The sequence below is a fragment of the Bos indicus x Bos taurus genome, chromosome 7 (genome assembly GCF_003369695.1).
Source record: "Bos indicus x Bos taurus breed Angus x Brahman F1 hybrid chromosome 7, Bos_hybrid_MaternalHap_v2.0, whole genome shotgun sequence".
NCBI lineage: Eukaryota > Metazoa > Chordata > Mammalia > Artiodactyla > Bovidae > Bos > Bos indicus x Bos taurus.
In genome coordinates, this window is record NC_040082.1 from 57,112,362 (window position 1) to 57,127,438 (window position 15,077).

General features: G+C 44.6%; 2 protein-coding genes across 13 annotated transcripts in view; one reads left to right on the forward strand and one right to left on the reverse strand.

Annotated features, from left to right (window-relative positions):
* The window catches only part of LOC113895217, a 453,671-nt gene that overhangs the window by 72,885 nt on the left and 365,709 nt on the right, over nt 1-15,077 (reverse strand). For all 7 annotated transcript variants that reach the window (XM_027546109.1, XM_027546115.1, XM_027546112.1 and 4 more), the window contains exon 11: nt 1,781-1,851. The gene's annotated coding sequence lies outside the window, so the exon portion shown is untranslated. The remainder of the gene's footprint in view (nt 1-1,780; nt 1,852-15,077) is intronic.
* Nucleotides 1-15,077, forward strand: part of FGF1 (fibroblast growth factor 1) — a 107,024-nt gene that overhangs the window by 37,031 nt on the left and 54,916 nt on the right. The window lies entirely within an intron of this gene.

Sequence of the window (15,077 nt, forward strand, 5' to 3'; positions counted from 1 at the left end):
ACATACCATCGGTCCTCAGTTTGTTGCCCGAACAAATAAAGGCTAGAACTAGATCGTAAAGAGCCTTGAATGCCAAACTAAGAAGTTTGGGCTTTGGCCTGTGGGCAGTGAAGAATATGGAAGGGTATTTGAGCAAGGATGCTATGCAGGAGGCACAGGAGACCTGTGTTTGATCCCTGGATGGGGAAGATCCCCTGGAAGAGGGCATGACAACCCACTCCAGTAGTCTTGCTGGAGAATCCCCATGGACAGAGGAGCCTGGTGGGCCACAGTCCATAGGGTCGCAAAGAGTCGGATATGACTGAAGCGACTTAGCACACATGCATGCATACGTGAGGCATGATCAGATTTGTGGTTTGGAAGGACAAGGCTGGAGGTGTTGCGGGTGAGTAAGAGGAATAAGCTACAGAGGGAAAAATTAGAAGCAATTGCCTCAGATTGGGGTCAAGATTTCACCATCCTGGCCCAAGACACTGATGGTCGGGAAGGAGAGGAATGAAGACGTAAGGCATACTTAGGTCAAATCATTAGGAAATGCCTGTGGGAAGCGAGGGAAAGGGAATATGACCAAGGTTTATAGTTTGGGTTACTTTGTAACCACCGTACTGTCATTCATTAAGGCAGAGGCAATTTGGGATTTTGGAGACATGGGCCGAAGTTGACGCAGACAAGGGCGTGCTGGGAGAGGAGGAGAGCAGGTACATGGTTGAGAGAAGACACGTGGGGCAGACCCCTGAGGGGTCTGAACATCCAAGGAGGGGCCAAAGGACAAAGCCATGAAAAGCTGCTAAAAAAAATCAAAAAGGAAAGAAAGAGGAAGACCTGAAAGCCAGAGCAATGGTTGAAACCAGAGAGAACAGAATGGTTTCGAATGGGACTGGAAAGTTCTACTGCCTGTGGAAGCAGAAGAACCCACAGGAGGGAGCAGTGGAGACCCTGGGTCGGGCTGCCCCTCAGTCTGATGGTGGGTGCAGCGGGTCAGATCTCCGGATGGTTAAAGAGAGGACAGTGCCGGGTCCAGGTTAACCTCCCAACTGGTAATGTCGAATCGATTGAGAGCAACTACAACCCAAGCACAGCTCCAGCAAACCGCACAGCCTCAGCCGCCTCTGGCTCACGGGCCACCAGTTTGCAGTCCCAGTTTTGGAGAACATCACGGGCGAGCTTTCCCAGAGGCAGTTTTGGTGGAAGGAGGACTCCAGAGGGCTGAGGGTGACTGAGAGGGGCTGGAGGCAGTGACACCGGTGAGGGGAAGCTTGGCCATGGGGAAAGCTAAGAGTGAAGTGGGAGCAAGAGGGCCCCAGGGAGGGTGGGAACGAATCTTTAGGGGAAGACATCGAGCGGGTTTGGGGTTGAAGGGACAGGCTGAGAGCACAGCATTCTTGCTCTCTTTCCAGAAGGCTGTACAAGTGTTATTGTTTTTCCTTTAAATGAGAAGAATATGCCCAATATACTTTCACCAACTCCATTCCACAATCCAAGGTAATCGTTTTTTCAGGTTTCTATGTATCTATGGATACACATATAATTTTGAAAACCAGTTATGGGATAATTCCACACATACTGTTCTAGGGCTTTCTTTTCCCCATACGTCTAGCTCTCTTTTTATGGCTGCCTGGTATTTGCTTGACTATATAATTTATTTTATCATTCTGTTATTGATGCAGCATGGTTTCCCAGTTCTTGTTATGGGAAACAGTGCCTATGTGAACTTTAGACATTGATCTCTGGGTCCTAGGGTGAATCCCTCCATAAGACAAATTCTTAACATTGGACTTACCAATCAGAGTCTGTACACAGTGTGATGTCTCCTTGAAGACTTGCTGGATTTGTCTGCTTTCTCCTCAGGGCCTGGGGGTGAAAAAGGCAGGGAAGAAGGTGTATTTCCAAGGGAGCTTATACAACTGAAAACAAGGCTTTGATGTATACCAGTCTTATGACTGTACAGATTTCTTTTTAATCAAGATGCTGCGGGTATGGTGGTACTTACGCATAGGTAACTTTAATTCATTAACCTGATAAAGGCGGAACAAACACAAAGCACTTGCAGAGAGAGAAAATGACAGTCTACTCTTCTTGAATAACCATCTTCTAGGACTAGAGTCAATATCTGAAAAAGATACTGATTCCCAAGGGCCCACTGAAATAAGTTAGAAGAGCCATGATGTGGGAAATTTGTTCACAGATTTCAGGGAGACCAAAGGTTGAAGGCTATCAAAAATTTTTGTAAACATAATTTTACACCTAGGATTTGGCATTTAATCTGTGAAATCATCAGCTTAATTATATTTTCGGAATACCATTCTTTGGCAGAGAAGAGGGAAAAGCCCCTCTCATTTCTACGGAGAACACAAAAACAGGCAGGACAAACAAAGATGAAGCATGAACAGCCTCTTTCAAGGACCCTGAGTTCCCAGCTGCGTCAGCACCCTTAGCTTGGAGCGCCCTCTTCTGGACTTGGGCTCCTCTGCACCAGCCTGTGTCCAGCCCGCCAAAGACAGGACAAGTCTGATTTTCAGTTTGGAAAGCGGCTCCAATTCTAACCTCAACACAGCTTTGAGTTTCCTCTGCCTTAGCCATTGAAGCCCCAGGATGTTCTTTTTCAATATTTGTGCTACATTTTCAGGTTACACAGGACTCTGTCTCCTCTTTAAGAATGATTCCTTGGTGACTTAAAAAAAAAAAATACCCTCCTTAGATCTGAGTTAAGCCTTGGGATTCCTTGTAAGTTGGCTGTCAGGAATACATTCCTAATTTTGAATGAGTGGGAACTGGATCTAGAAACCCAAGGAGAACAGCAAGCAGCTGTATGTGCCATTACCCAATGCATTTGGGCAAAGTCTATTAAAAACTGTGGGTTTCTGTCCCATTTTAGAAAGTTCTCAGAACTTTAGAACAGCCTCATATTTCTTCTATTCCTTTAACAAATACTGCTGAGCACCTGCTATGTGCCAGAGGTTTTCACACGGGGATAAGAGGATAGTGTTACTTTAATCCCTCACAGGTGATAACCAGGTGGTATTGTTATTGCAAAATAGTTGAAAAACTATGCACATCATAATGGGTTACTGGAGCCTCAATCATGTTCTTTCAAATTACCTGCTAATCTATGATGTGCCACTACTATTAAATTTAACTAGGTTAATCCTCTCAACTCAGAAATGGCTTCTAACTTCTTAAAGGGTGCTGTTCAATCCTCCAAAGTACACGCTCATAATCTGTTTTGATAGGAAGGAGGAGGCATGATGAATGAAAACAGCTTTTCTGAAAAACTGCCTGTTTCCTTTGGAGCCAGGGTGGGCAGAGCTGAGGCCAGGTCCTGTCTGGATGCGAGAGCCCACAGTCACCTGGCACTTTTCTTCATAAACCCTGCTGGGTCAGCACCAGCCTCTAATGGGCAGCTTGCCCCTGGCCCTGCTCATCCTCTGGGCAAAAGGGAAGCCCCTTTTCCCTTTCTGCCTCTCTCAGTCTCATTCAAGTAATCCCTAGGGACCATCTGCCAGACTAGGGGGCATCAGGTCATGGAAAGGATCAGCTCCAAAGATGAGAATACTTCCTTGCAACCAGACCACAACATTTATGGAGTCAAAGACAGCAATAACCGCACTGGGAAGTGAGCCAGGCAAGGTCATCCAGGACAGATAAGGAAATGACGCAAGGCTGAGGGCTTGAGGAGCCAAATCCCAGCACAACTTCCATGAGATTCCACTTGTTATTTATGCTCTGATTTTTACTAAACTTCAGATGAACCTCGGACAGGCAGACACCATGTCGTCTTCACTTCTCTTGGATTTATAACCATAATATGATGCTTCTTAAGGAAAGTCATAGATCCTCCTAGTTTGCTATCCAAATTATAAGTGAACCTGGCTTTTTAAAAACACTAACCTTCTCTCAAACATCACTCCAGATTTCCACAGGGGGTGATTCTGATAGAGTATATGTGGACTTGCTCCATCCAAAGTTCTGAACTTTCAGGTGCCCTTCCCCAAGTTATTCTGTTCAATTAAATCCCAGTCATTCAATTCAATTCACCAAGTAATTACTGAGCTGAGTTCTGTGTTAGAAAAAGACCTGGATACTGCCCTTAGGAAACTCATTAGACCAAGGGATGAGACAGATGAATAAACAAATCATTTCAGTTCAGCATGGTAAGTGCAATGATAGAATTACATACAAGGCAGCACTTTCAAGCTTCTGCTCTCATGGAGCCACAGTCTGGGGGAGAGCCAGACATTGACTGGTAAAGGGCACAAATAAAAATAGAGTTTAAACTTTGACCAGCACCATGGAGGAGAGGCAGGCAGCACCATGAGAGTTTTAATGGGACATGTGGTCAGGGAAGGTTGAGTAGGACATCTTTGAGTAACGCAGTTGAGATGTGAAAGATGGCTCAGGGTGAATTAGCTGTGGAGTGAAGGCAACGGGGGTCCTGGCAGAGGGAAAGCATGTGCAAAGGACCTGTGCAGGAGGTCACACTGTGTATCCAAGGGATGAAACCAAAGCTGGTGTGGTTAGATCAAAGGGTCGGAGGGGGGTGGTAGGGTGGCTGGGCCAGAGAGGTCAGCAGGGCTGGATCCCATACACCCCCTGGTCAGCCAGGACTGTTAATTCTGGGTGCTTATTTCCTCACCTCTGTAAAGGGGGTCCAAACAGCACCTATCTCACAGGAATAATGGAATCCCTTTCAGCACTTAGAGGAGTGTCAAAGAGGATCGGCTGCTATTATAATGCTGTAATTATCATCTGCGTCATCTCACCAGGATGAGCCTGCAGATAAGGATCCTGCTGGCCCAGGTCAGATATTTCTTAACACTTAGCTACATGGGCACAGTTCCATAGACGGCTCAGAGGCCACAGAAATCAGCATAAGCTCTTGTAAGCGTAAGGGCAGGCTTTCTGGAGACACTCTGAATGAATGACCGGCTGGACTGCTGACCACAGGGCTCCAAAACCACCACCAGGAGTTTATCCCCAAACACCCAGAAAAAAACCGAGACAGAGGAAGGAGGACAGTGCCTCCTGCGAGAAGGCTGTCTATAAACGGAAAATTACACTGAAAGAAAACAAATCTTATTTGATGTGAACCCATTTTGGACTCTGTCTGGAAATCCAGGGCAGAAGGAAGTGGAGGGGACAGGGAGTGAGCAGGTGTGCCCAGGCTGAGGCGCCCTGCAGGGAGCAGCATGTACTGTGGCTAGGGTGATCATGAGGGGCTGCAGCTGGCTGCCAAGGCACCCACACCTGAGGCCAGACCCCACGCTCTCAGGCTGCTTCTGTGCTCCGATGTGTGCTCGGTCTGCTGACATTGGTCCCTGGGCTCAGATGGGGAGAAGTGGTGTGGGATGAGCAACCTGGAAGGAGCTTCTGGGGAGCAGGGGGAGCAAGGCTAGGCTCCTGGGCACCTGTTTCCTAAAATGGGTTGTCTTAGCATGGAATGGGATAACCTATCTGGTAAGTGCTCAGCTTACAAGTCAATTAGCACTCTCTTCAGTGCAGCGTGGAGCCTCCAGTACCCACAGCTTTTCATTTCAGTTCTGTAACCCCTTGGCAGCATGGCACTAGGGAATTTCCAAACATCTCAGTGCTCTGTATGTCTCATTAGAAAAGAATTGCAACCTGACCATTTAAATAGCTCTGCTCCAAAAATATTTACAATAATAAGAGGTAACATGAGCATGTTTTCACTACATGCCAAATACTGTTAAGAACTTTTCAGGGAGGTTACAGCACTACCAATACTAACATCTGAAGTCAGAATGTCTGGGTTCAAGTAACAGACCAATCCTTTCCTGGATCTGTGGCCTTGAGCAATGACTTAACCTCCCTGGGATTCAGTTTCTTCATCTGAATGAAGAAGGAGGGTTCATAATATCTACATCCTAGGGTTCAGGAAGGACTAGATGAGGTAGTATGGAGAACCTGGAACTAAACACTTAAACCTTCATACTTAACCATCATTATGAACATATTACCCTTTATTACATGATGCTTTTGAATTGTGGTGTTGGAGAAGACTCTTGAGAATCCCTTGGACTGTAAGGAGATCAAACCAGTCAATCCTAAAGGAAATCAGTCCTGAATATTCATTGGAAGGACTGATGCTGAAGCTGAAGCTCCAATATGCTGGCCACCTGATACAAAGAACTGATTCATTTCAAAAGACCCTGATGCTGGGAAAGATTGAAGGTGGGAAGAGAAGGGGACGACAGAGGATGAGATGGTTGGATGGCATCACCGACTCAATGGACATGAGTTTAAGTAAACTCCAGGAGTTGGTGATGGACAGGGAGGCTTGGCTTGCTGCAGTCCATGGGGTTGCAAAGAGTCGGACATGACTGAGTGACTGAACGGAACTGAAAAAATATATATATTGATTATAAAGGGGGTTGAACAACCACAGTCATAAGCATCCTCCTTGCCATCACTGTCATCATTTAATAGCCATGTAAGAAGTCTCAAGTTCTGAGTAAGTTATTCACCCAAGTCATTCGATCTTCACCTTTGAGGTAGGTAGTATTACTATGACCATTTTACAGATGGAGAAACTGAGGCTCACAGACTGTTTCAACTGCCATACTCACCTTTCCTGACCTTTTGAACCTTTCGCACACATCATCCTGATATATCCCTGTGGATTCCCTCTCCCTCCTACTTCAAATGTCAAACCCAAGCCCAGTGCCTGGCACAGGGGAGCTGTTGATCAATGTCATTCTCCATCTCTCCCCAAGCACACCCTTTCTCCACCATCTATCTGCCCCTGCCCTTGGAGAAGAGAGGACAAAAATGTTAAGAAAAAGGAAAACAGGAGGAACTTTAACTTTCTAATGTTTTCTTTTATATATAAAAAATCTAAGGTAAATTTGAGAAAATGTTAACATTTGTTAAATCTGGGCAGAGCACACATAGGTTTTTTGGTTTTTTGTTTTTTACTATTATTTTGTTTTTCTAAAATAAGAAAGCCACCCTGCCTCTCTAGTCACTCAGTCTCCTTCCTTGAAGGTGGCCTGCTGTTTATCTCATGCCCATCTAGGTCAGTCTATGTGTTAACAAGCATATGAGTCTAATGTGATTCCCTCCTACCTGCCTCAGAACCCAGTCTCATCAATTAAATTCTCTTCTGATCTCTAATCTACTCAGTCCCCTTCTCTGAAGGTTTTTTCTTGACAGCATTCCCAAGTCTCTCATTTGAGAAAAGTTTCTCTCCGTTCCTCTTGCTTCAAGGCACAATTCTCCTCTTGGTGAGACCACAGTCCTTCCTAGGCGGGTGGTGTGGACTCGCTTCTTCCAACTGCTCACCACTGACTCAAGCCTCTCTTATCACCCACCTCTGGGGACAGAACTCCATGGCCATTTCTTAGTTCCTATGTTCCTTGATGTTTCTGCAGAATCTGATGCTTGGATCACTCCATTCCTGACCTTGCCTCCTGCCCTCACCTGAGCCATCACTCTCCATCAGTCTCTTTCCCCACTTCCTCATCTCAGCTCCCCTTCTCTTGTACCCTTACTGGGCCTGCCCCCGTGGTCCACCAACTCTGTCCTCTTCTCTCCACTCATGACCTCACTACAGCCTGCACTCCAACCCTTAATGAGCATTTTGGTGAAGATGCTAATTTCCTTTTGGGTTCTCTTTCCATGACTTCAGAACCACATTTCTAGCTGTCTGGGAGACATGCCCATCTCACTGTCCTGCAAACAAAGCAAACTCAACCTGCCAAATTCAAGGTTCTTACTCTTCAGGAATTCTGTATTTCTGCTTGGTTGGTGCTTCTCAAATTTAATATGCATACAAGTCAGCTGGGTCATCTTCTTACAGTGCAGATTCTGGTTCTCTAAGGTGGGGGGTGGAGCCTGACAATCTGAACTTCTAACAAGTACCTGGTGGATACCAGTCCAAGGACCCCATTTTGAGTAAAAGATGCTACAGAGATTTCTATTCTCTAGGTCAAGGATTCTTAACCATCTAAAAATCAGGATCACCTGGGAACTGTACTAGATATAACATGGCTAAAAATATGCATATAGTTAAAAAAAAAAAAAACACCGTAAACAATTTAACTTCTCTTTAACTCCTAACCCAGACTAATCAGAATTTTTCTGGGCATGTGGTCTAGGCATCTGCATTCTGTGAGTGACTACTGAGTACCTACTTGGGCTTGATTGTGCTAAGGACTAAAGAGGTGGTGGTAAATAAGACAAAGCCTTATGGAGCTTGCAAGTTAGTAGAAGTCATGGTGATAAAAGAGAAAAATAAATACTCAAGAGCATTTCAGATAAGTGCTGTAAAGGAAAAATGGAGTTCTGAGATAGAGAAAAACTGAGAAGGGGCTACTTTAGTTAGGATAGTGAGGGTGACCAGCAGAGGTACCATTCAGGCTGAGATATAAGCCATGAGGAGGTGGACAAGCAGAGGTCTAAGCAAGGAGGAGCATTTCAGACAGGGGGACCAGTAAACACAAAGATGCTAGTCCATGCTTGGAGAATTCAAGGAAGAGAAGAGAAGCCTGTCGATGCAGCAGGACAAGCAAGGGAGGAGAGGAGAGGAGAGGGCAAGCCTGGGAAGAGGCTGGGGCCAATCATGAGCCTGGAGGACACGGTCTTCCCACGGATAGACACAGCAACAGGAAGCTGCTAGGAGGTTTTCAGCAAGCAAGGGCATATGATCTGACTTAAGCTACCTGCTGTATGAGGGCAAGAAATGAAACAAGGAAGTGGGTAAGAAACGATGACGTCTTGGAACACAGGGGTAGTATTGGAGAAGATAGAAGAGGTCAGACTGAGGATACATTTTGGATATGGAGCTTGCTGATGAGCTGAAGGGGGCTAGGTGAAGAAGACAGAAACAATGACTGGGGACATTTACGAAGATTTGAAATACTTGAGAAAGCTGGGGGTTGGGTGAGGGGAACCAATCGTTCTGTCGAGGTCATCTTAAGAGGCTTTTTTTGGGTCTTATTTTATTTATTTATTTTTTCCCTGGTACTGAGCAGCCTGTGGAATCTTAGTTTCCCAACCAGGGACTGAACCAAGGCCATGGCACTGAAAGTGCTGAGTTCTAACCACTGGACCTCCAGGGGATTCCTGAGGTCATCTTTTTTAAGATAAATACTAGACATCCAAATACAGATCTGGCTATAAATGATCTTTCCAGACTGACCCCTTCCCCATGAACTCATTATATATGGGCCATCCTTAATTCAAAGTGTACTGTTTCTCAAGACTCATAGACACAGAAAATCTTATGGGTACTAAAGGGGAAAGGCTGGGGTGGATAAATTAGGAGCTTGAGATCAATGGATACATACTACTATACAGAAAATAGATAAAACAATAAGATCCTACTGTATAGCTCAGGCAACTACAGATAATATCCCATGATAACCTGTAGTGGGAAAGAATCTGAAAAAGACACATGTATCTTCCCTAATATCTCCATCAGTTGTGGGATTTGTGTCTCCTCATAACACTGCCATGGAATCCACAATGTTCCTAGAATATAAAAGGCTATTCGTTCAATGTGTTGAATAAATAATGATCAGGACACATCCTGGGATGACAGCCTGTGGTTAATCTAGTCATTGGAGATCAAAGGTGGAAAGTTTTCTTAACCATGGAGGAACTGATGTTTGTGGAGTCCTCAGACCATTGGTAAAGAACTCCCTAGTACAATGTTAAGAGTCTCAGCTCATGTATATCACTGCTTATCTCTCAACAGTAATGCATGTAACCTGCTTAGGCCAAAAGTGTGCCCCTTAAAAAAAAAAGGAATCTATTTAGAACTTACTAAAGAAGGCTATTAATAGAAAAGCTGGTATATGATCTTTCCTGAGAAAAATACTGCCTTTGTGATCATCACCACTGCTGTGCCATGCCCAGCTTTGATAAGACCAGACTTTGGTCCACTGTATGTTCTGTGGGTACACATTCAGCACACTGGGGTGCTGGAATGGGCAGTGAGCTCTGACCATTTTATGACCTTAGGCCCAACCTGTCCATGAGGTGTCACTAAAACCAGACTGATTGATTTCAGTGTCTTTTGCTTCACCAAGTGCCAGGTCATGGATTCTAAAGTGGAGAAGAGACCATGATGGGCCGGACATTGGGTCTGGGGACACAAGCTGACAGACACCGAGAAAGTGAGAGAAAGATGAGCTAGAAATGGAGAGGAGTGAGCATGCAGGGGTGCTGGGTGGTGGCCTCAGCTCAGAAGGGTGTGAGAGGTAAAGGAGGACTGCTGGCAGGAGTAAGGGTGTGAGGCTGAGAGATTTAAAGGGGATACAAATATAAAAGATGGAGAAGTATGGAGCTGCTGAAGGAAGACGGTAAAAGCACAACCTCAGTTATCATCTACTGAGTGTTGCTTGCAAGCCAGGCATTGTGGTAAGGATTTTACATAAATTCTCTGACTTGACTTTTCTCAAGATCTTGTAGTCGGTACTATTATTCAACCCATTTTACAGCTGAAGGACATAAAAAGCAGAGAGGTTAAGTAATTTACTTGGGGTCACAGAGTTAGCAACTAGAACAGCTAGGATTCAGGCTTAGTTCTGTTACTGTCAAAGCCTCAATTCATAACTGCTGCTTGCTATCACCTTCTAATATTGATTCAGGGGCATTTCTTCTCCCCAGGCCTGATGCAGGCTGAGAAACACAACGTCTTCCAACATCCCAAAGAGTGAGGTGCTAGGTGATGAGCTAATTTGGAGGTGTAGTTCAAAAGCCTTGCTATGACTGAGCTGTCTGCCAGGGCCATGAGCCCTCAGAGCAGAGATGCTCTCATCCTTCATCAGGGAATATTCACTCCATTGTGTTGGGCCCCACCTCAATGTTTTTTTATTGTCTGCTCTCCACCATGAGTAATGCCACTTTCCATTTTAAGCTGGGAGCTTCAGGAGATGACCGTGATGTAAGCCAGGGTTGCAAGCTAAGTGCTGCCTGGGGGATTACTCACCCACTCTAAGATGCGGCCAACCTCTCACCCGCCCACTCAGGATGCTGCTGGAATAGCCTCTTCCTTGCCAAAGCCTAAAGGAAATCTGGTTTCTCCTGGAATCAGGCTAGGAATGGTGCCAGGTTATCAGAAACTTGGCAAGTTAACTGGTTCTCCAAGTGGAACTACTGTGGTTGTTCTGGTCCCTTCCCAGGTGGTTGCTTGTTTACTCATTTGACATTTGCAGAGGGCCTACTACGTGCCAGGCACTCTGCTCCATGATAGAACATTGCTACAGTGATCTAGATGGCTTTAGTTCTTGTCTTCAGGGAGCTAAGTCTAGGGGAGAATAAGAAGGTAATTCCAGTAAAATGTCACAACCAGGAGAATGAAATAAACAGTATGCCATAGGAAGCTCAGAGAGTTTGGGGAACTAACAGCTGAAGGATTTATGTCAAAGTAGGACAAGCAGGAGCTGGCTAAGCTCCTTAACTGTAAGCAACCAATGAGTTTAACAATAAACATAAAGAGAATATGGAGAACCCGCAGTTGCAGAGAATCAATGGGAAGGTGTGGTACCCCCAAATCACACTGCAAGAAGGGTCCAGCCAGATCAAGACCTGTGTGTTTATGCTGGGGCTTTAGATGCTGGGCAGTCAAAAAGGATGACAAATGTCCAGGATAACAGGTACAAGTGGAGAAGGTGGGGAGGAGAATGCTGTCTCAGAATGACCTAAGACACTGAGTCAGAAAAGCCAAAAGGAACAGCTTAAAGGGAGCACTGACTTAACTGAGGGGAGCAGGCACTGGGGCCACAGCCAGGCTCTCACGGTTTCCTGAGTGAATTAAGTTTGCTGCTCAGAGACTTGGAGGCTCTGTGGGGAAATAAGCCTATTGACAGCAGGTAAGTAGGAACTATATTGGATTTAAAAAAAATTTTTTTGGTGTTCCTCGGGCCATTCTGGAAGGTCACAGTTCTTAGTACATGCTTGACATCGATTATAGAGAGCAGCTAAATCAGAAAAATACTCTCTGTGAAACAGTTAGAGAAGATGACTGGGACAAGCCAATGGGATCATGACAATAACTGGCCTTTATTGCTTGTGCTATCACGCACTTACGTGCATTGTTTCATCTAATTCTCATTAGAAGCCTATTTAGACACCAGCAGACAGAGGCACAAAGATTATAAATGGCTTGGCTGAGGTCCCATCATTAGCAAATTGTGGAGTTGGGATGCAAATGTAATTTACTTCACTATAACCGAGAGTGTGTTGACAGAAAAAGCAAAGTGAGCGTCAATGAAGAAAAACTGTCATCACAGAAGAAAACACTTTGTTTTCTATGCTAAGAGGTTGGAAGCTTCATTCCTTAGCTATTGCTTCTCTCATGGGTACCATTTTGAATCTCAAGGTCAGTTATTGCTCCCTACTGAGAAATTTTCAAATTTTTATCTGAGGGGAAAAAGACTCATTTCCTAGAGGAACACTTTAGTGAGGTGCCTGTAGCAGTAAGTCAGGATATTAACCTCTAGGTTGCAGCAAGAGGTATATATAGCAATTTGATGGGATGTTTAGAATAAAAAATGTCTTTATACATGTTACTTATAAAAAACTAGGGAACTATGGGAAAATATAAATAAGAAAACAAAAATCATCTGTAACCTTGACACGTAATAATGGCTATGGTCATACTCTGGGGTCTGTGTGTGTACATAATCTACAGTCTCTCTTTAAACTGCATATATATATCTATGTATAGGTATTATGTTTTTAAATCATAGTTCTTAATATCTTAAATAATATTGCCTTGATTTCACCTTTTTCCTTGAGGAAGAATTGTACCAGAGTATTCAAATTGGTAAATCTACTAAATGAATATCAGTGAACAGACTAGAACATGATCTGGAACGCAAGGGCCTTTGTTCAAAGGACAGAAGACATGGGGGCCTCCTGGGGCGCACTGGATCTAGTGTATGTGCCTGGTTCTTTTAGGAGGACTTGGGTTTTCATTGTTTATTAATACTTCTAGTTGGCAAGCATTACCTGAAAAATGTTTAACATAATGATTAACCTAATCAGATAACGATTTATTAATTAGGAGAGATTTATTGCACAATCTACCTACCATACATATGACGTTGATCATGCTATATAGACAAAAAGTAGAAGAGTAGCTTTTAGGACTGAGCACCAAGTGGAATCCTGGTTCTGACCCCACGTCCCCTTCTCTGGCCTAGGGAACCCCATCCCTTCCCATGTTCCAGTCACAGGCAATTCAAACCCCCACAGTCCAGCGTACACAATAATGCGGCCTTCTTAGGCAGGAATGCGGCTTGGCCTTTACAGCCCACTCTGAGCATCATCTCTTGGAGCCCACGTGGCTCAAGCCAGCACAAAGCCAGGTCTGTGTGGTCACTGCTGTTGTCAACTCTTGGCACACCCAGTGCCACCCATCTCCTGCCCTTTTCCCAGCTCATCAATACAAAGTTCTACCAGTTGAGGAGCCCCGTGTGCTCACTCTGTGCAGCTCGGACATCTGTTTTGTGTTGGGAGTCACTGGCCGGTCAAGGGCTTGCATGCTGCAGCTGGATTGCTGATGTAAACAAAGCTGCCTTCATCTGAGTTTTCTGACCCTTCAATGACCCCACAAAATCTATCCCCTCCGGCCTCCATCAGCACTTTGCTCCCAGTCCAAGGGGACAAGGAAAATGGACTTGGTTTTAGTTAATAGGTAACAGTCAAGAGGGAAGAAAGCACCCGGTCCCTCTCCTTTCTTTGCATCTTCATGTAACCCTTTGCTTATTGAGCCACCACTCCTCATCCTGAACTGAGGTGACGGCACCACCAAGGACATCCACACTGATGGCCCAGCAGGCCAAAGGTCAGCTGGCTCCTCTGACAACAGCAGACAGTCTACCTCACTCCTCCTGGGACAGAGGTCTTTTCTGTTCTTGCTTTTTTGCTTTATTTTCTTGTGCTTCATTAGATTTTATTTTTGGTTACAAAAGTAAACAGTTAAACAGTACTTAAGTATCCACTTTAAAAGTTAATCATTTTCAGGCCCACCTTCTACTTTTTAGCTCCATTATTCCAATTGCAAACAAAAAACTAAACGATAATTTATATTAAAACACCTCATAACTCTAGGAGCTAATTCACTGCTCAAATCTGATTTTTCCTCTGTGAAAATGAGAATAACAATGTTTATGCCACCTCAGCTCCTACATGGAACCATGAGATGACATCTATGAAATATTGGGTTGGCCCGAAGGTTCATTTGGGTTTTTCTATAGCAGCTTATACAAAAACCCAAACGAACTTTTTTGGCCAACTCAGTACTTAAAATGTGCCATGTGGTGTGCTTAGTCACTGCAGTCACATCCGACTCTTTACAACCCGACGGACTGTAGCCGACCAGGCTCCTCTGACCATGGGATCTTCCAGGCAAGGATACTGGAGGGGGTTGCCATTTCCTTCCTCAGGGGATCTTCCCGACCCGGGGACTGAACCCGAGTCCCCTGCGTTGGCAGGTCTGTTCTTTACCACTGAGTCACCAGGAAAGCCTCAGTAGTGATACTAAGTTTCTATTTGATCTGAATTCCAGATTGAACACAGGTTCAACTTCAAAAATACCGATTATAACACAGCGGCACAAAGCTGCCTATATCTAGATTATTCAGGACAATACATTCTGTATATATAGAAAATAAACCCAATTAAAGAAGGAAATGATAAAGAGAACACAAGAAAACATGAAACCCCAAACTCCAAATCAACCAACAAGCCAATCAGCATAACCTCAGAGCAAACACATACAAGTGTGGCATAGCAAGGTGATTTTCAATAGCTTTTTATCAACAGCCAGTTAGTCCTCACGGCCCCAGCCCTTTTTGTGCTTTCATCAGCTTTCTTTTCTTATCCAGCCGCCCCCACTGCAAAGCCTTGAGGCACTGAATGGTCTCCACTAGAACCATCCAGGTATGAGTCTCCTACATGACCCATATTATCATTCCCATCCCCCAAATCAAACTCTTTTAAAAAATGTATGGTTCCAAAGTATGTCAGAAATTTCAGTGACTCAATTTAATAAATGCCAACAAATATCACCAAGCATCCATTAGATGCAAGCCAAGAGTATGTATCTA